At 41.2% G+C, this 24,871-nt stretch overlaps 1 protein-coding gene across 13 annotated transcripts in view; it reads left to right on the forward strand.

The window, feature by feature from the left end:
- The window catches only part of FAM126B (family with sequence similarity 126 member B), a 108,162-nt gene that overhangs the window by 11,300 nt on the left and 71,991 nt on the right, over positions 1 to 24,871 (forward strand). For 3 of the 13 annotated variants that reach the window (XR_004002527.1, XR_004002528.1, XM_030579297.1), the window contains exon 1: positions 1,105 to 1,245. The exons of 2 other annotated variants lie outside the window; for them this stretch is intronic. The gene's annotated coding sequence lies outside the window, so the exon portion shown is untranslated. Of the gene's footprint in view, positions 1 to 1,103; positions 1,246 to 5,278; positions 5,374 to 24,871 lie in introns of those variants that run through there. 8 more of the 13 variants (XM_030579295.1, XM_030579298.1, XM_030579299.1 and 5 more) reach the window with 5 other exon arrangements.

Raw genomic sequence — 24,871 nt, forward strand, 5'->3', positions numbered from 1 at the left:
CCGGGGGAGGTCAGACCTTGACCCTCCGGGGGGCGCGCTGGGCTGCAAGCCCCTGTGCCGGGGCCGCCATTGTCCGCACAGGTGCGAGGGCAGCTGAGACACCGCCCCCACCCGGGCTGGCACCTGCCATGGCACTCGGGACCGCCGCCCGCCTAGACCCCTCCCGTGGCACTCGGGGATCCCTTCCCCTGCCCCGCATAGACTCTTCCCCCGGCACTCGGGGACCCCTGCCCTCCTCCCCCGCACTCGGGATCCCTTCCCTTGCCCCACGTAGACCTGTTCCCCCGGCACTCGAGGGCCCTGCCTGCCTCCCCCCATAGACCTGTTCCCCCGGCACTCGGGGACCTTTACCTTCCTCCCCCGGCACTCGGGGATCCCTTACCCTGCCCCACGTAGACCTGTTCCCCCGGCACTCGAGGGCCCCAGCCTGCCGCCCCCCAGAGACCTGTTCCCCGGCACTCGGGGACCCCTGCCCTCCTCCCCCGGCACTCGGGGATCCCTTACCCTGCCCCACGTAGACCTGTTCCCTGGCACTCGGGGACCCCTGCCTGCCTCCCCCATAGACCTGTTCCCCCGGCACTCGGGGACCTTTACCCTCCTCCCCCGGCACTCGGGGATCCCTTACCCTGCCCCACGTAGACCTGTTCCCCCGGCACTTTGGAACCCCATGCCCCCCCCGACCTCTCACCGTGGCACTTGGGGATCCCTTCCCTTGCTACGCATAGACCCCCCTCCCCGTGGCATTCGGAGACCTTTCTCCTTACAGACACTTTTCTCCTCTGGAGCTCTCTCTTACTGACATCACAGTCCCCAGAAGAGACAGGGATCTAGCTCAGGAACCCCAATATCAAGACACGCAGCAATAGTTGTGAGGAAAGCATAGAATTTGGCAGCATAAGTACACAAGCTTAATGATAGAGACATTTCTGTATCTACTGGTTATGTAACCTCTCTGTTATACTCATACACACTGACACTCTCCTACAGAAAGAGCGATGCAGAGTGGGAAGGAGGTCTGCACCATACAGATCTCTATGGAGATACCCTCTTCATGCACACGCTATATACACACACACACATAGTCAGAGAGAAGAACGTATTGTAATTGTGCTGGTACTCAAATCTAGAGAGAGAACAGGTTTTTCTTAAGTGATAGATTGGATTATTGGGTCTCAATATACCCTCAAATATTTGTTTTCTCAGGAAGAGTTGGGAAACGTGGAATTCTGGAATCTACAGTAAAAGGTAAATGGAAGTTTGGCATTTCTTTGGGCAGAGATTCTCTAGTGTAATTACTGTTTTATTCCCTTAGCTAATTGCCATTAGGGAATGTATGAAGAGAACGATTAACAGGACTGTAGTAAGAAGACTCATAATGGCAATCTTTGTGTGCCATTTTCAAGAGTTAATTATATTTGCACCTGGTTATTGCAAATTGTTTTTCCCTTCATGATTGAGTGTGTAGTCCTTGCTTTTTGTTCTAATCTGAGAAGTAACGTAAACACTGTAATCATTACTTAATTGTAGATTTTGCTGTAACGCCATTTTTTGAGGCAGTGTACACATGTTGAAATGATTTACCACATTTTGCTTTGTATAGGCATAAGCCTGGGTCTGTAGCATGAGACCGACCAATTTTAAGATGAGCTTACATAGAAGATTCTTCTGTTAGTATGCAAATGTTATTTCTTTTGGGATTTCAAATGTTGCTTTTGTTATTAAGATGCTCAAGTAGAGGGTGAAGACTGGAGTTTTAGTAGGAATTCCATTATCATATTATTAATAGTGAAACTGTTCTGGGTAGAAAGACCGTCTCTATCTGCTTTCAGAGGTTAATATTTTTTACTGATATAAGATCTGTAAGATCTTTGTACTGTGGATGCAGTGTTAGAGCTGGGGAAGGCAAACATGTTTGCTTTCTTTGGTTGGGTTTTTCATGAAGGTTTTGAGTACATAAAGAGAGGTTCATCTATCTCTACCTGTGAAATGCTTCCCTTCCTATTGTGGCTAGTGAATGTTGTTGGGGACTTGCCTGAGGTTCATTACTGCTGAAGATTGATGTTTTCCTCAGGGAGTTAAAGTTGCAGTTGATCTTTAAACATATTGTATTCCAGCCTTGTTATTAATCTTCCTTTGAGGAGGAAGCTATGATTAGCTTCTGATTCCTTGGAACTTTATTGATTCTGCATTCATGGAGTTCTGCGTGCTTAAAGAAATATTAACTCCTGAATTGTATAAACTGTTCAAGTGTTTCTTGTATGCTCTCGAAATAACTATAAAGTAGTGACAACCATTTTCTGAAAACATAATAATTATTTGGAGAATAAGTGTATTATCTGTTATGAAGGTACAAGAACATGTATAGCTAGGATTCTGAACTTGAAAAACAGTTTAGTAAATTTTAATGTAAAACCACCATTCTGTGTGGTAGAACAGCACTTTTATATAAGTAGAATGTTGTTAGCCAGCACAACCATACTGTATGAAATTCTTACCTGAATAGAGCTGTAGTAGCAGTCTGTGGAGCAGAAAATGAAGAAACCTTGAGCAGAGCCCAGGCACAATAATAACAGATAATTTATAAACGTTCTACATTCTTATAAGACATGCTCTGGTTTATCTACCACAACAAAAGGTTAATGTCTCATAAGAAAACTTCTTGCCCTGCAATTAGCATTCTTCTTCCAGCTGTGTGCTCTTGTGTCAGACCTGATGCATTTGAGTGTAAGGTTTCTTTTTTCTGTTTAGTGGGAGCAGACAGAGAAGACAGAGATGGTATATTGGAAATGCTTTCTTTGGCACACACTGTTCTAAAATCTTGTGTACAGCTATAGTACAATAAGAACAATAATAAATATGGAGCCAGAAGGCTATAATTGCCCAAGAAATGATGCGGCCACTCTCAAACTCAAATACAATATCTCGTTCTTTGCTTTATGCCCATTTAATGTAATCAGGGTCCCATGTAGTCTGCACAACACTTGAACTGAAATGCATCCTCAATGTCAGTTTATTCTCCTGCCATGAAATATCCTTCATTCCTAACCCAACCCTCCAGAAAAACCTCTAGTTCATATTTGAAAATACTAATAGATGTAAAATTCACCAACAGTTATTTTCATTAAGGGATTTTTTTTTCTGTAGTCTCTAGGCTGCCTAAGTTCAATCACTGGCACAGAACTGCATTCCCCCCCTCATGTTTACCATGAAAGTAGGAATTTTTAATTTCAGTAATCCCTTTCCCTGGTCCTTGCTGCTCTAGTCTCCAGGCAGCTCAGTTTGCCACCTATGCTTCTAATTTCCTCTCATTCTCTGGCTGCAAGCTGCCCTGCGGGTCTGGTTCCCTGACTCCTTGTTACATGAGTCCCTAGAATAATGCAGGGAGCTCACACTGTAATCCAGTACTACCTGTTTGACAGCTGCAAAAGTGTCCCAGAAGATCAGAGATACAGAAAGCAAAATGTCAGGCCATTCGCTGCTGCAAAATGGTGAATGCTGTTGCAAAAATCCTGAATTTTGTGGCGTCCTGGAAAATGCTAAATTCTGTGGATGAAGAATCGTTTAATATTTGGAAGGTTATCTTCAAAACTATTATTTTTTAAAACCAGGTTTCTGTTTATTAAAATGAAAATTCTGCAGAAGTTGATGGCGTTTACCCAGGAAAGCTTTCTAATTGCCCTGGGTGAGAGTCCACTGGATTTTAGTGGACTAAAATAAGTAGACTTTGTGATGGAAATATCTTAGGTTAACTTATCATAAGTTAAAGATTGATTATTTTTTAATGGTGAAAATGTATCAAATATAATTCCTTACAGATTTTACATGCTAATTAAATGTTAACTACTTTTATGTACAGAGGACTGTTCTTGTATGGGCTGAATCAGTTACACTGGTATAATTTAGCATATGGTATAGATGCATAACTAACACTACAGCAGGATATGGAGACTCATGACCAATTAGTTGAAATAACTGGAAGAAAGTGGGAGGAGTTCTTCCAAACAAATGTCTCTTTGGGTGAGGGTTGGAACAGACAAGTCATCAATGTCCCAGTGTGTGCTACCAAAGTAGGACACACACTTAGTATCACTGCTTGAGTATTTTGCTTATTTCTATCTTAAATTTAGTAAAAGCCAAGGTGGGAGGTTTTCAAAAATTGAGATCTGCCACCTTTTAGGGCTTTGGAGATGGATTAAAGAAAAACCTATGTAGAATATTCTATTTTCTAATAACGGCTATTCCCAAAATGGCTAATGAAGAATTAATTAGATATCAACTGACATGTTTAAAATGAATTGATTTTATATTTGACTGAACACAAATCTCCATGTTGAGATACTGACATGATGAGATTTGAATTTTGAGATCAGCCTCTCCTTATTTGCTTTGAATCCTTGGACTCTCCTGTTAAATGACATACTTGGGCTAGCCAGTCATTTAAAAATGTTTGATTCTGGGAATATACTTGTATAACTCCTGTGTATCAAGATGAGACTGTGCATCTCAAATGGCTGCTTAGATACAGATTCAATGCAATATTGGCTTACTTGATCCTGTTCAGGGAAAAGATTTTCTAACTAAATTGGAAAAGGTATTAGAGTCCCTTTTTAATTAGTTATTAAAACAATATTAAGTCTAGCAGACCTAAAATTAGCCTACCAGCCAACTTTGTTTTGGTGTGTGAGTCTTTACATGACCAGGTATGTACATGTCTCTGCATCTCTATGATCTGCCTGCTCTATTCTGGTGAGCAGCAGGATATTAAGAAACACAAAAATCTTGCTCTTCAAGATCTGTGTATACAATCTATATTGGGAGTCATGGGTTTCCAGTCCCTTGAGTGGTACATCTCTAATTTTGGGAACTATGGGTTGTCAGATGCTTGACCTAAAGTGAGTTATTCCTGCAAGGAATGAAATGAAAAAGCATCGCGCTACTCATATGTCAGATGTTTGTGTTCGCAATCAATTGTTTTAATTACAGGGGAAGCATCTGTGTACAGCTTCTGTGTTTATGCCATGGGGCAAAGGGTAGTGGATGCTAATAATATATACTCACACTCTGCAAAGGTTATATTAACTGTAGCACTGTGTGTGTGTCTTTTTTAACTTGGAGTTTCCTTTGTAATGTTTTGTTTTGTATGCTGGTTTATATGGCAAGTCATTCCTTCCTGTAGGAGAGAGTCTGTGCAAGGAACTGTATTTTGCAGATAAGATTCATAACTCTATTTTTAAATAGGTTAGTTGGTTGATGCTGATAGTAATTCTTTTTTGTGCAGTTTATCCCAAATTGAATGCGTAGGATAAAGAAGGCCTCTACCCGAATGTTTGAGTGCCTCTGAGGATTCTTGCGTTGAAACATGGAGAATGACAGGTAGTGTTCTTTACTTGTATTAGATGTGCTGTGGCTCTAGTAGTAAATAATACTTTGTATTACTAGAACCTCGAGGTTTTTAAGGCTGGGCTTGACAAAACCCTGGCTGGGATGATTTAGTTGGGGTTGGTCCTGCTTTGAGCAGGGGGTTGGACTAGATGACCTCCTGAGGTCCCTTCCAACCCTGATATTTACTTAGTCAGCTAAGGCTCTCAAAGCACTTTATAAAGGTAGTTAAGTATATCCCAGTCTTATAGATTAGGAATTCAGATATAGATGTACTAAGTGTTTTGTTCAAGGTCACACACTGGTTTATTGGAGATGTGGGCAGTAGAAACAAGGAGTTGAAATTCCACTGAAGTCAATTGATTGTTTTTACCATTGATTTCATTGAAAGCGGTATTTCACACTAGGTCTCCAAGCTCCTGTTCTAACCACTAGACCTATTGCCTTGCTGAAAGTAACTGAAAGTAAACTTCAGCGGGTGTAAATAATAAATGCTTTTTGTGCCATAACCCTGACATATGTTGTTATTTCTTGTAGGACTGTAGTAGTAGAAGTAGTTGTCCAATATAGCATTTATTTTGTTTTGGGAGAAAAATGTTTTTCCAAACTCTAATGTTATAATAAAACTTTTCTAGGAAAAACAACGGGATAAATGAATCCTTGGTGACACTCCATGTACTTCACTGGAGTTACACTACAAATGATTTTAAATCAGAGTCTTTTAAACAAAGTAATGTGTCCCTCGGTTTATAAATTATAAGGAAATTTAACAAAACACCAGCATAATAAAAGCCTGAATCCTTCCATGGTTGTAACTGGAAAATTTAATCCTTTTTAGACTGTTATTCTGTTGGTCCAGAAGCTGGTGAAAGGGGGAGCAGGGGGGAATTTAGATGCACAGTAGAAAATGGCCAGCCTTTTATTCTTGTTTCTTCATAGCTAGGAATCAGTTTTGTTCAAAAGTCTTGGGCTGTAGCAGGTTTCTTCTAAATACTTAATTAGTATGGCTATTGTGTTCGATCCTTAAGATGTTGACCAAACTGTAACTACTGTTTGATGGTAACTGACCTATTTCAGTATGGTGGGTGGATTGTGGAAGTTTCTAATGTTTTTATTGTCAAGTTCCTGGAGAGTATTAAACTGTAAAGTGCTGTTCTAGAGTAAAGTACTGTTCTAGAGCAGACCACAAACTAAGGCCTTCAGTAGCATGCTTCGTAGGAGCTGCTCTATTGTCTTGATTTGTATTTCCAAAGATAAGTTTAGAAAAATCTTTGAAACCATCAGGCTCTTTAAGTGCTGTCATGTCTGCTCCTTGTTACTTAATCTAAAATAGAGTGCAGCAAGGATTAAAAGGAATCTTGAAAGTGTATAAAGTGAATTTAGGAATGAAAGGAATAGATTGAGCTAATGTTTTTAGTTCAGTATTCATCAATTGTTTCTGTACTGTTTAATTTCATGAGCATTCTGTGACAGCAACATTTACTGCTGTTAGATTGGAACCTCCATGAATGCTTCCTGATTTGTCTCTGTCAGCAAAACAGCTGCTATATTACCATGGCTGCCACCTTCTACCTCTGTTTATATCTGTGTACCTGCCACAACTTCTTCTCTCATCTGCTTTGGTCCCTCAATTTCTCCACATGCCAACTGTCTGCCAATGCTCGGAAAAGATGGAGAGACCTCTTCCTGCCTTCTTCTGTGAGTTTGTGTGAGGTACTCCATGGCCCCTCACCCCCAACTTTCTGGGATGGGAGATCTTTGCCAGTCCCCTTATTGTGCTGAGCTATAGGGAATGAGATGGCAATTAAATTTTTCAAACTCTTTTTGGCAAGCAGGAACTAAATATACAACAAGGCTTATTGTATACCAGCAGGTTAGTGAGTCTAAGCACCAAAGCACTGGCTGGGAATACGGCCCCTTGGTATGGATTCTAACGGAGGACGTAGAAATTTGGGATGCATTTATGTGCATGTAGTTTTTATGGATTGGGAGTATGTAGACTGTCCATGCAATATGTGCAGCAGTTCCATGCTAACACCAGTAACTGCTGCCATTACAGAATTTCTCAATTTTATTTTTTTCTTATTTTGCTTGCTAAGACTCTATCTATTGTTCTTTGTATATATGAGAGTGGACTTTTGTGAGAGAAATTTTGAGAATTTTTCTTAACACCACACATGGTATGAGTGTTGAGTTGTGGTATGGATGAGCATGTGGCTTGGACAAAGACAACCCTTAGGGGAGGATCTATTAATGGAGATTCTCTGTGTCCTAGTAAGGAGGAGAGGATGGAAGATGGTAAAATATGGGTGTAGGATCTGATGAGAAATAGTCAAATGAAAAAGAATCCCATTTAATTACCTCATATAATGGCAGACAGCTAAAAAGTGGAAAGTATTTAAAGTGCTTGTATACCAGTGCTGGAAGTCTAAATAAGATGGGTGAACTAGAGTGCCTTGTATTAAATGAGGATATTGATATAATAGGCATCACAGAAACTTGGTGGAATGAGGATAATCAGTGGGACACAGTAATAACAGGGTACAAAATATATCAGAGGGACAGAACAGGTCATGCTGGTGCGGAAGTGGCACTATACGTGAAAGAAGGCATAGAGTCAAATGAAGTAAAAATCTTAAATGAACCAAACTGTACCCTAGAATTTTCATGCTCCAAAAATAAGAATATAGCAGTGGGGATATATTACCAACCACTTAACCAGGATGGTGATAGTGGCTATGAAATGCTCAGGGAGATTAGAGAGGCTATAAAAATAAAATAATAATAGTGGGGGATTTCAACTATCCCCATATTGACTGGGTTCATATCACCTCAGGATGGGACTCAGAGATGAAGTTTCTTGACACCTTCTTCTTGGAACAGCTAGTCCTGGAACCCACAAGAGGACAGGCAATTCTTGATTCAGTCTTAAGTGGAGCATAGGATCTGGTCCAAGAGGTGAATATAGCTGAACCGCTTGGTAATAGTGACCATAATATAATTAAATTTAACATCCCTGTGTCAGGGAAAACCCCACAGCAGCCCAACATGGCTTTTAATTTCAGAAAGGGGAACTATACAAAAATGAGGAAGTTAGTTAAACAGAAATTAAAAGGCACAGGGCCAAAAGTGAAATTCCTGCAAGCTGCATGGAAACTATTTAAAGACGCCATAAGAGAAGCTCAACTTAAATGTATTCCCCAAATTAAAAAACATAGTAAGAGAACCGAAAGAGTGCCACCCTGGCTAAACAACAAAGTAAAAGAAGCAGAGAGACAAAAAGGTGTCCTTTTAAAAAATGAAAGTTAAATCCTAGTGAGGAAAATAAACTCTGGCAAATAAAGTGTAAAAATATAAAATTAGGAAGGCCAAAAAGGAATTTGAAGAACAACTAGCCAAAGTCTCAAAAAGTAATAGCAATTTTTTTTTTTAAATACATCAGAAGTGGGAAGCCTGCTAAACAACCAGTGGAGCCACTGGACGATTGAGATGCTAAAGGAGCACTCTAGTACGATAAAGCCAGTGCAGAGAAACTAAATGATTTATTTGCATCAATCATCATGGCTGAGGATGAGAGGGAAATTCCCAAGCCTGAGCCATTCTTTTTAAGTGGCAAATCTGAGGAACTGTTGCATATTAAGGTGCCATTAGAGGACGTTCTGAAACAAATTGATAAACTAAACAGTAATAAGTCATCAGGACCAGATGGTATTCACCCAAGAGTTCTGAAGGAACTCAAATGTGAAATTGCAGAACTACTAACTGTGGTTTGTAAACCTATAATTTAAATCCGCTTCTGTACCACATGACTGGAGGATAGCTAATGTGATGGCAATTTTTTAAAAAGGGCTCCAGAGGTGATCCTGTCAATTAGAGGCCAGTGAGCCTGACTTCAGTACCAGGCAAACTGGTTGAAACTAGAGTAAAGAACAGAATGATCAGACACATGGAGGAACATAATTTGTTGGGAAAGAGTCAATATGGTTTTTGTAAAGGGAAATCATGCCTTACCAATCTACTAGAATTCTTTGAGGATGTCAATAAGGATGTGGACAAGCGGGATCCCATGGATATAGTGTACTTAGATTTTCAGAAAGCCTTTGACAAAGTCCCTCAACAAAGGCTCTTAAGAAAAGTAAGCTGTCATGGGATAAGAGGGAAGGTCCTCTCATTGATTGGTAACTGGTTAAAAGATAAATGGTAGGAATAAATGGTCAGTTTTCAGAATGGAGAGAGGTAAATAGTGGTGTCCCCCAGGGGTCTGTACTGGGACCGTCCTTTTCAATACATTCATAAATGATCTGGAAAAAGGGGTAAACTGTGAATTGGCAAAATTTGCAGATGATACAAAACTACTCAAGATACTTGAGTCCAAAGCAGACCATGAAGAGCTACAAAAGGATCTCACAAAACTGGATGACTGGGCAACAAAATGGCAGATGAAATTCAGTGTTGATAAATGCAAGATAGTGCGCACTGGAAAACATAATCCCAACTATACATTTAAAATGATATGGTCTAAATTAGCTGTTAACATTCAAGAAAGAGATCTTGGAGTCATTGTGGATAGTTCTCTGAAAACATCTACTCAATGTGCAGTGTCAGTCAAAAAAGCTAACAATGTTGGGAATCGTTATGAAAGGGATAGATAAGAAGACAGAAAATATCATATTGCCTCTACATAAATCCATGGTACACTCACATCTTGAATACTACATGCAGATATGGTCGCCCATCTCAAAAAAGATATATTGGACTTGGAAAAGGTTCAGAAAAGGGCAACAAAAATGATTAGGAGCATGGAACAGGTTTCATATGAGGACAAAATTAATAAAACTGGGACTTTTCAGCTTGGAAAAGAGACGACTAAAGGAGGATATGATAGAGATCTGTAAAATCATGACTGGTGTGGAGAAATTAAATAAGGAAGTGTTATTTACTCCTTCTCGTAACACAAGAACTAGGGGTCACCAAATGAAATTAATAGGCAGTAGATTTAAAACAAAAAAAAGGGAGTTTTTTTTTCCACACAACGCACAGTGAACCTGTGGAACTCCTTGCCAGAGGATGTTGTGAAGGCCGAGACTATAACAGGATTCAAAAAAGAACTAGATAAGAGAATAGGTTCATCAATGGCTATTAGCCATGGTGTGCAGCGATGGTGTCCCTAGCCTCTGTTCGCCATAAGCTGGTAATGTGCAAGAGGTGATGGATCACTTGATGAGTACCTGTTCTGTTCATTCCTTCTGGGTCACCTGGCATTGGCCACTGTTGAAAGACAGGATACTGGGCTAGATAGACCTTTGGTCTGACACAGTATGGCTGTTTTTATAATCTTATTTTGTATTCTGTTTTGGTTAATTACCCTTGTTGACTTTGAATATTTTAGATCTTTTTGTTGGTTCATAAACACCATGCTTTAAATTTGTTTCAGAGAAGAGTGGGAGCATGGAGTTACCTGTTGAAGGTGTTTTTTGCACACTTGTGCTAGCTAAAGAAAAATAATTTTTGACTATCTTTTAATAATACACGTTTGTGATAAACAAAGTCTATCCTAATGTGGTTACCAATGGAATGATGAAGTGGATATACCTTGTGTTGCAGGAATTGCTCTTCAAACTGGACTTTATGCTCTGCGTGTGCTGATATATTTTTTTGTTTGTTTGTTTTTTCTTGTGGGGCTCAGGTTGTCAGATTAGCCACAAATCTGGTATTGTTTTTACCTAGTTGACTTTTACAGTTAGTATGAAAAAATTTAAGATAGTGCCCATTTATTTTCTTTTTCAGTTGGAATCAAATATTAAGATCGTAGTAGTATTTGTATTATCATGACAATCTAGTTTTAACTCCCCAGAGCATGTCTAATTGAACTAACTTAATATTTTCAGAAGGGTGGTTGGAGTTACACTAGTAAATCAAATTATTAGTATTTGCACACTTAACTGTATTCATATCATTTTGTAAATTTACCTTTTGTGTACTTAATTTAAAGCTACAGAGTGAAATCTTCTTGTAGTGAATTTGGATATAGTGAAACTTGCTACGAAGTAGAATGAAATCCCAAATTGTCTCAATACTTTTGCGGCATAGAAATTCCAGATCAGGTCAGGGTTCAGATAACTTTGATCAATGTTAATATTTGTGGGTATAGTTGGCTAATGTTTAGTAATTGAGCATTATGCTGTTACCACAAGGGCTGGAAAGGATTTTTCCCTGTCTGTACTGTACTGGGCAATGTGCAGTTAATCAAATATGCTATGATTTTTTTTCCTCCCGAACCACTGGATAGTCCTGTGTAAGGGCTTCTCTACACTACAAAATTAGGTTGACTTAACTTAGGGTTGACTTACAGCCACAGCAGTAATTCAGTTGGCAGTTGGTGCCCACACTACCCTTGTTCTGCTGGTGGTGCACCTCCTCACCTGGAGCGCTTGCAGTGACTGAAGTGGGGCATTGTGGGGCACTGACAGCTGTGTGGGGCTCACAGCTGGTGTTGCCCATCCGCTCTGGGGGTGACAGCCCAAGCTGTGTGCCTTACATTGACCTAACTGTGTAGTGTAGATCAAGCCTTAGAGAGAGTGCTGAACTTAATGGAACAAGCGTCTAATCCTTTAGTAAAATGAATTTTTTTGAGATGTGTATGTAGAAACTAGTTAAGAGGGTCTCTATGGATATTAATAGTTGATCTAATGCATTAAGCTTTCAGCTAAACCGCAAAAGCTTTAGAATGATCTGTTATGCCCTGTTTGGCATGGTATCCTTGCCAACGGTTCTCTACCTACTGCTGTGGAAAAGCTTCTTCAGCACTGCTCCTAGTCGTCGCGCTGAAGTGTTTGTTTGGAACCTTGCCATTCTTGGCCAGAGTAGGTTTGTGGGGGTGTGATGGTTAGCCAAGCCTTTCTCTCTGCTGATCACGCTATCATGAATCTAATTTGCCAGGGACTGTTATCTGATGGAATTACTCAACGGTTTAAAATCAGACTTATTCTCTGTCCCAATCTAAGGTCAAGCCTCTGGTTTTTGGTTAAATGGAATATAATTTCAGAATTTGCTATCAGTTCAGACATAGGTGGATGCATGGACATTTTGTGCAGTCAGAGATAAAATCCTGTTGCCATTGAAGCCAGTGGGAATTTTGACAGTGACATAAGTGTGTGTAGGGGAAAGGTCAGGCACTCAGTAAGCAACTCACTTTCTCCTATTAATAATTAGGAAACTACCCTTTGAATTTAGTGATAATTCTAGTTGAAAGTCATCTGCTTTGAAGCAGTTTTCAGACACACCTTCAAAGGGCATGTCTTAGCAATGAGCAAATATAATGTTTGCCTATCTTGCCTATTTTTCGGAAGTGTTCTAGCATTTAGTGCTGCTTCTATGGAGTATTGAGGTATTCTCCCTTAGCAATGTACTTCATGTTTGTTTTTCCTAGGCTCCTGTACATTGGAGATGCTAATCTTTTATCTATTAATTGAAATTTGTCAACTCTTGCAACTTTCTGAAATCCCTGCAAGTTTTGCTGTTAGTAAATGTGCATGAATATAGCATGTATGTACTCCCATGGCTGTAATGGAAAATAAAATCCTACCCATCGCATCTATTAATACTTTTGCAGTGAGAGACTAAGATGTCGTCTATGAGGTTAGAATCTTATTTCTCCATTTTAATTATTGAAATGAAGCTGACTGCTGACTAGAACACCAGTTGTCAGAGTACAGTTATAGACGTACTAGTTAGAGCCAGACATTTAAAATGTATGCCCTGACCGGCGGGTGACAGATGTGGCAAAAAGGTAAAAGTAAAATATGCAAAAAGTATGAAAGCAGAGAGATTATAATCAACAAATCTAACATAGCTATCGAACTTGTTGCCTACTCAATATTAATAAACATGTCAAAGTAGGAGACTTTTCTGCAATTGTCTTAAATGGAAGTATTGCCTCAGAGTTGTTTAAAAGTAGTAGTACTATATCTCCACATGAGTATTTGTATTTGTTCAACATGGTCTCTTTGAATACATAGAACAAACAAATGCTCATTTGTAGTGGAATCGTCACATGTGTAATCAACCACATCTTTCCAGAAATTACCTGGCGATGGACAAGTCCACAAGATGCGCAACAGCAATCTCTCATAGGTTTTCTGCCTTTTGAGAGCAGGGGGATTGTGAAAGGCTGCCAGGATGAGTGGTGTGAAATAAATTCTGTGAAGGACATTTAAGAATATGAACCTATTTTTGCTCTTCAGAAAACTCCAAAATCATCTCCTCTCCCCTACAAAAATCCTGGAACCACTATTTGCTATTTCATGACACACAGCTGCATCCTATCAACACAAATTTATATAGGAAAGCAAGACAATGAAACAGTCAAAAAGGTTAGACAAAGTGAACTGGGGCACACACCTTGATGTAAAGTCCTTATTAAGGGCATACAAAAAGAACAGACAGCCCCTAGAAGATACAAGAATTACTGGGGTGTGAACTAATAGAGAATTTGTAATACCAGAAATGTTGTCTAGACTCATAGGATGATTTTGCTAAATGAAAGGACAGAATAGAAAAACTGGAGGTGTTTTTCCATCTCAAGTGGATATATTGTAGTAAATTTGCTGAAAGGAAAACTTTTGGGTAAGGCTGCAAAACACTTTATTGTGACACTCTTTTTTCACATGTTCTTACCTTTCTGAAATACTCACCTCTTGGGCCATGCAAAAGTTAATGGAAAGCTCGTGAGAAATCTTTTCAGCCATTTTTTGAGTTACATAATATTATTCCTGCTCAAAATATTCTAAACACGCATGTGAACAGGGCTGTGTCAAAAATGGCTGACGTTTCAGCACTGAAACTTGATATAAAGTCTTGATAATGAGGACAGTAAGGATTTGTGTCTTTGCCTTGTTTTGAAATATGATTTTATTTTACAAAGTTGAGCATTGTAAATTGAGCACATTTAGTAGAGTCTTCCCCCTGTCCCCCATTAAATTTGAGTGGAGAGGAGGGGACCCTGAAAGATAGGTATATTGTTTAGTGTGGACTTCCAAAGCTGCATACATGTCTATTTAACTCTACAAATGTGCATTTTATTAGTGATTGGGCCTGCCTAGTTATAGAACTTGGGGCTTTTGCCTTCAAAGTGTACAATGGTGAATGGAGAAGAAAAATCCCATTGCTACTGATTTGTGGATTGCTTGGGATGAACTACAATGCTTTTAAGGCTGTTCATTCAGTCCACTGTTAGGCCATGTCTACATCTAAAATTTTGCAGCGCTGGTTGTTACAGCTGTATTAGTACAGCTGTATAGGGCCAGCGCTGCAGAGTGGCCACACTTACAGCAACCAGCGCTGCAAGTGGTGTTAGATGTGGCCACACTGCAGCGCTGTTGGGCGGCTTCAAGGGGGGTTCCGGGAACGCGAGAGCAAACCGCGGCAAAGCTTGTCTCCTTTCCCGGTTTGCTCTCTTGTTCCCCGAACCGCCGAGCAAGCGGTTCTCCTTCCCTGCGGTTTGCAGGGTGGCTCCGGGAACGAGAGAGCAAACCGGGAAAGGAGACCAGCTTCGCCGCGGTTTGCTCTCGCGTTCCCGGAGCCACCCTGCAAACCGCAGGGAAGGAGACCTGCTTGTTCGGGGTTCCGGGAACGAGAGAGCAAACCGGGAAAGGAGACCAGCTTCGCCGCGGTTTGCTCTCGCGTTCCCGGAGCCACCCTGCAAACCGCAGGGAAGGAGAACCGCTTGCTCGGCGGTTCGGGGAACGAGAGAGCAAACCGGGAAAGGAGACCAGCTTCGCCGCGGTTTGCTCTCGCGTTCCCGGAGCCACCCTGCAAACCGCAGGGAAGGAGAACCGCTTGCTCGGCGGTTCGGGGAACGAGAGAGCAAACCGGGAAAGGAGACCCGCTTCGCCGCGGTTTGCTCTCGCGTTCCCGGAGCCACCCTGCAAACCGCAGGGAAGGAGACCTGCTTGCTCGGGGCTCCGGGAACGAGAGAGCAAACCGGGAAAGGAGACCAGCTTGATTACCAGAGGCTTCCTCCTTCCACGGAGGTCAAGAAAAGCGCTGGTAAGTGTCTACATTGGATTACCAGCGCTGGATCACCAGCGCTGGATCCTCTACACCCGAGACAAAACGGGAGTACGGCCAGCGCTGCAAACAGGGAGTTGCAGCGCTGGTGATGCCCTGCAGATGTGTACACCTTCAAAGTTGCAGCGCTGTAACTCCCTCACCAGCGCTGCAACTTTCTGATGTAGACAAGCCCTTAGAAAACTTACTTGATTATTCCAAACTCAAGAAAATAAATAGTAATCCATTGTTAATTATTTTTGCCCGCTACTCCTGAGTCAAATTAAACACGAGCAAAAGTGTTGAAGCCATTAGAGCAGTAACTGTTTAGACTAATGGTGAATTTGACCCACAATATCTATGTACATTTTTCTACCTCGCATCTATACCTAAGAAAAATTGAGTGCAGTTGGCTTTCTCTTACTTAATTGGGTAGATAAAGGATCCAGTTAGTTAACATTTTGGGAACTGATTAATATTGAGCTAATGTTGTGTCTTTAAATAGGCCACTAAAAAGAAACTGCATGTTTTACTGAGTCACGAAATGCATATATTAAAAACCTACTTCCCACTATGAAAAACTGTGTGAAATTGACCACTTTGCTTTAAAATATTAACTGCTTAGGTTTTTCCATTCTACAACTGGCCAGTTTCCATCCTGTTCTAATATTGATTTAACCTCAGAAGAATGACTGTACACTGTGAACAATACACCTTGTGTCTAACTATTCAACAGTGAAGTTTAATAATTAAACTAGTATTAAAACAAGAGAGGAACTGGTTTAGTTTTTCACTGTAATGCTTTATGGATAGTGGCACAATTATTTTACAGCAAGGTGGCAGGTACTGCCAGGTGCTAGGCCAGGAAGTGCTAATTTTAATTTGAAACTTTATTTTCAGTATTTCACATGGGCTTTTCATTGTGTGCAGTGATTAAAATGCATAGGTCTTTTTTGAGAAACATGATCTTCTTTTGTTTTTTTCACATAGGACTGGATCCTGCAAATACAGGTGTAACTTTACACCCAGGAGCCATCCAACTGAAGTTAGTAGGATTACTCCTGAGCATAAAGTTACTCATGAGCAGGATTAGACACCTTAGTCAGTAGACAGAAACATGTGGGTAGTAAATTTTAAAGGTGCTTCTTCTGGACCTGTGAATCATCATGTTTCACTCAAGGAGGCATTGCACAGAGCTAATGCGGTCAGGTGCTGTTAGAGAATTATTACTCCCCACATATAGCAATTCTGATTTTTAAAATGATCTCAGGCCAATCTCAGTATTGTTACACAATAGTTGAAACAAAAAACAGATTTTACATTTCTCTTTTTATTTCAGTAGTTTCTCTGCAGTACTTACTTCCCCTCCACCCTGCATACATACACACAGAACTGTTGAAAAGCTGTTGTAAAAGAGTTAGCATCTAGATGATGATAATTATGTGAGGGAAAAGAGAGTGCCTTCCAGTTTGACTCTTTCCCAGTGAAACTGCACTTTGAATTCTAACTTTGTTTATATGTATCCATCGGCAAAGCTCACTGTAAAATACTCTTTGAGACTATTGATTTCAATGTTTATTTTTCTTAGTTTTTCCTAGAATAAATTAATCTTTCTGAAAAAATGCCATAAAAACACTTCTGTACAAGGATACCTCAATCTAAATTGTCTAGATTCTAAGCTTCTGCTGTTTATAGAACTCTTAATCATCCTACTGCTAGCTAGAAGGAGAGGTGGGAAGATGGAGGAAAAATGCACTTGCTAAGTGCAATAGCAGGCAGTGGGATGTTTGTCATGATGGAAGCCCTTTTCCTTTCATCCGTTGCTTTTTAACCTGCATCTTTGGGGGTCTCGCAGATGGGACCATTCCTCCTTTAGGATCTTTAGATCTTCTTAGCTTTACTTCATCTTTCTTTTATCCTTCCTCCTTTATTCTTTAACTCTCACTCTTTCCAGCTTTCTCTATCTCTCTCTGGATTTCTGTCTTCTAACTGGATTGTCTGCTATGGCAGAGGATGGGACTTAGTGACCCAGAAGGTGACAGTTCCTTCAGTCCTGTGTTCCGAAATCTGTGACTATTTTATTCTTTAATATGGACCCTGAAATAGGTCAACCATACTGGACCCTGAAGTAGGTCAGCCTCCAGGATATGCTGTATTGGTTCTGTTTAGATTATAGTTGAAGTTTACCTGGTTGGTGCACATTATGGTTGCTTGCCTTGTGAGCGTGGCAAGATGCTGTGAGAGCAGAACAACTTTGCTTAATGGTCTTTGCAGTCACTTCCTATCTACTTCTAGGTGTTCTTCAAAATACTGGGGATAACTTTTAAAGATCTGAATTTTCTGTGCTGTGGTGACCTAAGTGAGAGTTCTTTCATCCCTATTATGATAGTTAAGATCAGCTGGGAGGATCATGCTGTTGGTTCTTGTGGCTAAAAATGCTATAGCTGCTCATAGGCCTTTCTCAGTTCAAGGCTAGTGAAATTGGCTCTATCAGAGTCAAAGCGTAACAGGCTTCTGAGTGTGATCTAAGGTGTTCTTATTTTGTTTGATAATACTTGATTTTTGTGTTTTTTATGGTTCTCATTCCTGACAAAAGAACAATGGCTTTAATGCTACCCACAATGAACAGGTATTGTAATTTGTTTTAAAGAACTCTTAAGTGCCATAGGTTTTGTATATTTTACTGTACTAAGGATTTTCTAGGAGGTAGGTGCTGTTAGCAACACCATTAAGGTTGCGTAACTCTTCACCTTAAAAGACCCTGTTTTCAGTGCCTTATAACTTTGCCAGATTACAGCCATTCAGGGTGAAATGTTCCATGCTGGGTATCTGCCTCAGTCTGATTTGTCTATCTTTCTGCTTCAGCAAAGCTGGTTTAGCCATTTTCAAAAATTAAATTGGGGAAAATACGTTGTTTTGCCCATGTTTAAAAAGAATAAGGGTTTCACTGAGGAGCTCTAGTGCCTCTATGCTTTGGACTAGGGATGTGAAATTTGGCAAGGGGTCACCCTAATACAAGGGTGTGACCTTGCAGTCTATATGATTTTATAAAAATTTGATAGTGAATATAATGTACCTGGAATATGCTTAACGCAGAATGTCTCTTGTAAGGTATCATGACAAAGCTTATAATCTACTGAGTGTGATCGTCCTATTTGTATAGATGTCTCACTCTTGTATCTGAAACTAGAAATATGAAATATAACTCTGAGGGCCTATTGTAATTATGCAAAGTGTGGGCCATTAATGGTGGTTTAGAATCTCGATGACTCCCATTAACTGGGACAGTTGTCTGCAGATGAGTGTGTTTTACCTGTAAGTCTTCCTGTATAGCTGTGTGCTGGCAAGTGGGCAGTGAAGTCTTGCAGTGACATGTGATCATGTCACCTGAACTGGAATCCATTTTTAACCTGGTATCTTTCCATTGAGAAGGAGGGGATGGAAATCCAGAGAGGGGAAAAAGGATTCCTGTGTTATGCAAAAGATATATAAAGGGGTGGAACAGAACGAAGAGGGGAGAGGAGCCATCATGAAGAATCCCCTAGTTCCCACCTGAGCTGGAACAAGAGCTGTACCAGGGGAAAGAATTGTGCCCAGGCCTGGAAGGTGTCCAGTCTGAGGAAGACACTTACTGAAGCATCTCTAAGGGTGAGATTATCTGTATTCAGTTCGATTAGACATAGATTTGCGCATTTTATTTTATTTTGCTTGGTGACTGACTTCTGTCTGTTACTACTTGGAACCACTTAAATCCTACTTTCTGTATTTAATAAAATCACTTTTTACTTATTAATTGACCCAGAGTATGTATTAATACCTAGGGAAGCAAACAGCTGTGCATATCTCTCTATCAGTGTTATAGAGGGCAAACAATTTGTGTTTACCCTGCATAAGCTTTATACAGGCTAAAACGGATTTATTTGGGTTTAGACCCCATTGGGAGTTGGGCATCTGAGTGTTAAAGACAAGCACACTTCTGTTATCTGCTTTCAGGTAAACCTGCAGCTTTGGGGCAAGTAATTCAGACCCTGGGTCTTTGTTGGAGCAGACAGGAGTGTCTGGCTCAGCAAGACAGGGTGCTGGAGTCCTGAGCTGGCAGGGAAGGTAGGGATAGAAGTAGTCTGGGCACATCAGGTGGCAGCTCCCAAGGGGGTTTCTGTGATCCAACCCATCACAAAGGGATCTGCCTTTTGCTGTCCCTGTGAAAATCTGCCCAAATTTAGCCAGAAAATCAGTTTCATAAGCTTAGTAGAGACTTGTTTGGCAACAGCATTCTGTGAAGATTGTCTGCACTAAGGATACTCCATCCTGCCATAGTCCTGCATGCTGACCAAACTGCATACACCATCCCCACCGAATGACTGAGGTGTGCTTAGGCTGACCAGATAGCAAATGTGAAAAAGCGGGATAGGGTGGGGGATAATAGAGTCCTATGCTAGGTTGATAGGATCCTGTACAAGACATAGCCCCTAATATTCAGATGGTCCTGATAATATCGGGGCATCTGGTCACCCTATGTACACTCCATCCCAGAACTTTATGGCTGAGCAGAATGTTCCCTGTAGTTGTTCCTTTGGGCTACTGTGATGCCAGCCACAGAAATTGAGAGCTGGAGACTCTCCTGCTCTCAGAGTGCCCTCACTGACGGTGCCAAGGCACTGTGGAATGCAGGGCCCTGTGGAGCTTGTGGAGTGGGGACTGGGATGAGCTTGGGAAAAGTTGGTGAAGATGGGCAGAAGGGCCTGTATCGACTGAAGTCCATGTCCTCCAGATTCTGGAAATGAAGCCCGGATTCCTGAGTCTTAACATTCCTCTGTTGTCAGCAAATATTTGTGAAAGCCGCTGGAAAAAAAATTCATTCCCCCCTCCAATGCTGGTCCACAGAGAGGATGACAACTTGCTGTTGCTAGCAGTTACCCCCTTAGTTCAAGTGACAAAGGTCTATATTGTATATCTAAAAGTTCCAGCCCTGCTGATGACCCATGTGAGGGGTCAGTATGGTTACACATGATGGTACAGTCAAACCTCGCAGTAACGCACTCCGCCATAATGTGAAATTGCATAAAACACGATCACAGGTTGGCTCCTCTTTTAAGGCATAATACAGTACGGTACTGTACTAATGGTCCCCATCACCATGGCAGGAGAGAGAAGCTGCAGCCCTGCACCTGCTGGGGACAGAGAACTCCGAGGCTGTGGGTGCTGGTGCTCTCTGTCCTCAGCAGGTGCGGGGCTGCAGCTTCTCTCCGGCTTCTCTGGGGCTGTGGGCGTCGGTGCTCTCTTTTCCTGGCAGACTGGGAGCCGCGGCTCCTCTTGAAGCTGGAGAGAAGCCGCGGCCCAGCACCTGCCGGGGACAGAGAGCACCGGCGTCCACAGCCCCGGAGTTCTCTCCCCGGCAGGCGGGGAACTGTGGCTCCTCTTGAACTCTGAGAGAAGCCGCAGCCCAGCACCTGCCAGGGACAGAGAGCACTGGCATCCGCAGCCCTGGCATTCTCTGTCCCCGGCAGGCAGGGAGCCATGGCTCCTCTTAAATCCGGAGAGAAGCCGCGGCCCCGTGCCTGCCGGGGACAGAGAGCACCAGCATCCGCAGCCCCAGAGTTCTCTGTCTCTGGCAGGCGAGGAGCCGTGCGCGGCTCCTCTCCCCTGCTAGGCACTAGGCAGCACACATCAATGCACTGCGTTGGGGACCACTGACAAACTCCACTATACCGTGACCCCGCATTTAGTGCGATCGAAGTTTTTGGACCCCAAACATCACGTTATAGTGGGGTTTCACTGTATTTTTTTTGTTCTTTTTCAGTTTGCTTTTTTAAAAAACTAGGAAATTACATTAAAAAAATGAAGCAGCCTCATTAACTGCATAACTCTGATTCATTCCTTGAGCATGCTCCATCCTGTGCACTGAATGAGGCAGAAATCCTAAGGACAAAATGTTATGTAATCATATAACTGAAGACTGCAACATAATGCGTGGGCAACCTTAAATGTGACATTTTCTAACTTTAGAGTTCTTGGCTTTGCAACCTTAATAATCTTTTAATGTAGCCTTTCTATGTAATATATGTTTTGTTGTGGCATAGCTTTGGTTGAAATAGAATTGAATAAGAAATATCTAACATTTCCCTTTAAGGAGATCTAAGAAAAGCCATTGAAACAGTCAGCTGTCCCACTTAGTTACCCTCTATTTTTTTTGAAGAGAAACCTTTTTCAACTAAAAGTTGATAAGATTAGAAGGAGAGATTTCATTCACTTCCAGCACTCAACAGGTAACAGCAGAGAAACCTTCAGCAGCATTTTTGGGGAGTGCTCAGGCAAACCTAGAGAAACAAGTAATTTAAGTCCCAAGTATCTAACCTAAATTCCAGTTTGGATGGATTGCAATTGGTAGCAGATTTTGCAGCCAAAACTGTGTGTTGATGTTTTAATGGTCTAAAATTAATAAGCACTTAATTTTGAAGGTGAGTTATTTCCATGATATAATAGACATTGATTTGGATCAAGAGAAAGATGGTAAGGGTGAAAAAGAGGAAGCCGTTTAAAATTCAGAATTCATATTTCCTAGAACTATTTGTTCCTGCATGAATTTCTCTTCTCTGCAACAATGGTCGTGATCATTTACCTTCTCACCATAAGCAGCTGCAATCCATTTTCTCTGGTTTGCTCATTCTTCTATAAATCTATTTCTTTATATCTTATTCTTTTATTGGTGTCTGTTCCTTTTTAGCACTTGCTTAAGCTTTTGTCTATGGACTTGGTGCAGAGCAGCCCTCATTTGTGGTTGGTATAGTTAGTTTTGCTGTTTACTTTCTCATGCTATGTTTTACTCTATATTTAATTTGGATTATTAAAGATCTAGTGTATTTCATAAGCAGAGTCTGTGTATCTTAGGTTTGGTTTAGAACAGGGGTAGGCAACCTATGGCACATGTGTCGAAGGCGGCACATGAGCTGATTTTCAATGGCACACTGCTCGGATCCTGGCCACCAGTCCGGAGGGCTCTGCATTTTAATTTAATTTTAAATGAAGCTTCATAAGCATTTTAAAACTTTATTTACTCTACATACAACAATAATTTAGTTCTATATTACAGACTTACGGAAGGAGACCTTCTAAAAACGTTAAAATGTATTGCTGGCACACGAAACCTTAAATCAGAGTGAATAAATGAAAACTCGGCACAGCACTTCTGAAAGGTTGCCCACCCCTGGTTTAGAACAAATCTATTAGACTACATACAATTTGAGAGGATGTTTGGGGGGAAGGTGGTGGTATGTGGTAAGTGTGTCCTATGTCTGTTTTAGCATCGAAAGAGTTATTACATAGGAGCTCGTGGGAGAGGGAAAGAGAGACTGAATTGTGTTTAGGGTAGGATGGGTTATCGCACAGGAGCTGATGAGAGAGAATGTTTCTGATTTAAAGTAGGATGACTGCATGATGTTGTTTCTAAGGAAACTGGTACTGGAAGCATGTATGAGGTGAGCGAATATCTGCTCTTAAGATACACTTTTTAAACAGTGCAAACATAGTTTTATTATCTTAATGGAATAATGATGTCTTGTGTGTTGCTGTATTAAAGATTAGATAATAGTTCTCTCTTGTTATAGTACTGTTTCCAGAACCTATTAAATAGAGCGTAGAAATGTGTTTTTTCAAATTCAGAGCTGCTTCAAGGAGAATGTTTTGATTTTTTCCCCCAGAGTGTTTAAAACTGTCTTTTGTTCTTCGTATAAGCTGTTTAAAAATAGGAGTTTTGCTGCAAGTGAGCAAGATATTTCTCCATTTTATCCAAGTCCTTTGGCCCCAGGGACAAGCTGGACCCAGCTTCTCTGATAAAGCTTCCTGGTTCTTCTTCGAGTGATTGCTCACATCCATTCCAGTTAGGTGTGCGCGCCGCGCGTGCACGTTCGTCGGAAACTTTTTTACCCTAGCAACTCCAGTGGGCCGGCAGGTCGCCCCCTAGAGTGGCGCCGCCATGGCGCTCTATATATACCCCTGCCGGCCCGCCCGCTCCTCAGTTCCTTCTTACCGCCGTGTCGGTCGTTGGAACTGTGGAGCGCGGCTTAGCTGTCCTCCACGTCCCTAGCTCTCCTAGTATCTCTATCGCTTGTCTATCGTTTATCTCTAGTTCCATATAGTTGTTAATTAGTTTGTTAAGTAGATAGTTTAGTTAAATAGTTGTTAAGTAGTTCTTTGCCGGGGGCAAACTGGAAATTTTGCAGAAGCTTCGAGTAATCCTAAAATGAAGGTTTTATTGATTTAAATAGGAAAATGCATCTTATCAGTGTAATACATTTTTGCATTGACTTCAATACACATTTCAATTTTGTAATGTTTTTCAGTTTTGTAGATGGCCTTAAATTTTCTGTTTTCAGCATGCTGCTAGAATTTTGCATCTACAAAGCGTAACTTCACTATATTAGTTGAAGAAAGATGAAGAGTTTGGCAGCGGAGCCTTGTGGCACCCAAGAAGGCACCGGAGGCAGTTTGAGTGTTAAACACTCAGCGTGAGGTAGAACCCTTTTGGAATGGGAGATGGGCTGCATCTTTTCTTTCCCTCTCCTTTTTGGGCAGGGGTGTAAGTGACTTGACTCTTTTGGACAGGGACTGAACTCGTTGGTTGAAGGTCAAGCCCCACTGAAGTCAATGAGAGTGTTGTCATTGACTTCTGTTGAGCCAGGCTTTTACCCATCGTTTTTCCATTCCAGCAATCCTTGACAGTAACCAGCTGCAGCTGCCCCTGGGGTTAAAACAAGATTCTGTAACATGGTTATACACTTTGCCCCCTCTGTCCTGATGGACAAGGAACAATCATATTATAGCATGTTTGCTCTCCAACCATGTCACAAATGTATTTTTAACATATTTATTTTATTGTAGACTCAACATGTGTGTTTAAATCTGACTAAAAGTCCAAAATAGAGGAGAGTTCATCTTCTGTTAAAAGGAGAAAGCAGAGCTGGTTGATTTTAAATCACCAAATGAAAAGTCATGATTTAAATCAATTGTAATCAACTTCTCTATTTGTACTTCAGTTACTTTGTAAAGAAAAGTGCATTCTCCTTGGTTATCATTAAGACATGCTGATATACAACTATTTATTTCCTTTGACGAGCAGCTCCTTGCCAGACTCCTGGCTTAGTTTTTGTCAGTTACACTTGAATTTGAAATTCCTGGATTTAACCTTAGTCCCAGATTTGGACCTTAGCGTCCAAAATATGGGGGTTAGCATGAAAACCTCCAAGCTTAGTCACCAGCTTGGACCTGGTACCTGCTGCCACCACCCAAAAAATTAGAGTGTTTTGGGGCACTCTGGTCCCACTGAAAAACCTTCCCTGGGGACCCCAAGACCCAAATCCCTTGAGTCTCACAACAAAGGGAAATAATCCTTTTTCCCTCCCCCCCTCCAGGTGCTCCTGGAGAGATACACAGACACAAGCTCTGTGAA

This window comes from Gopherus evgoodei, chromosome 11 (genome assembly GCF_007399415.2).
Source record: "Gopherus evgoodei ecotype Sinaloan lineage chromosome 11, rGopEvg1_v1.p, whole genome shotgun sequence".
NCBI classification, from domain to species: Eukaryota; Metazoa; Chordata; order Testudines; family Testudinidae; genus Gopherus; species Gopherus evgoodei.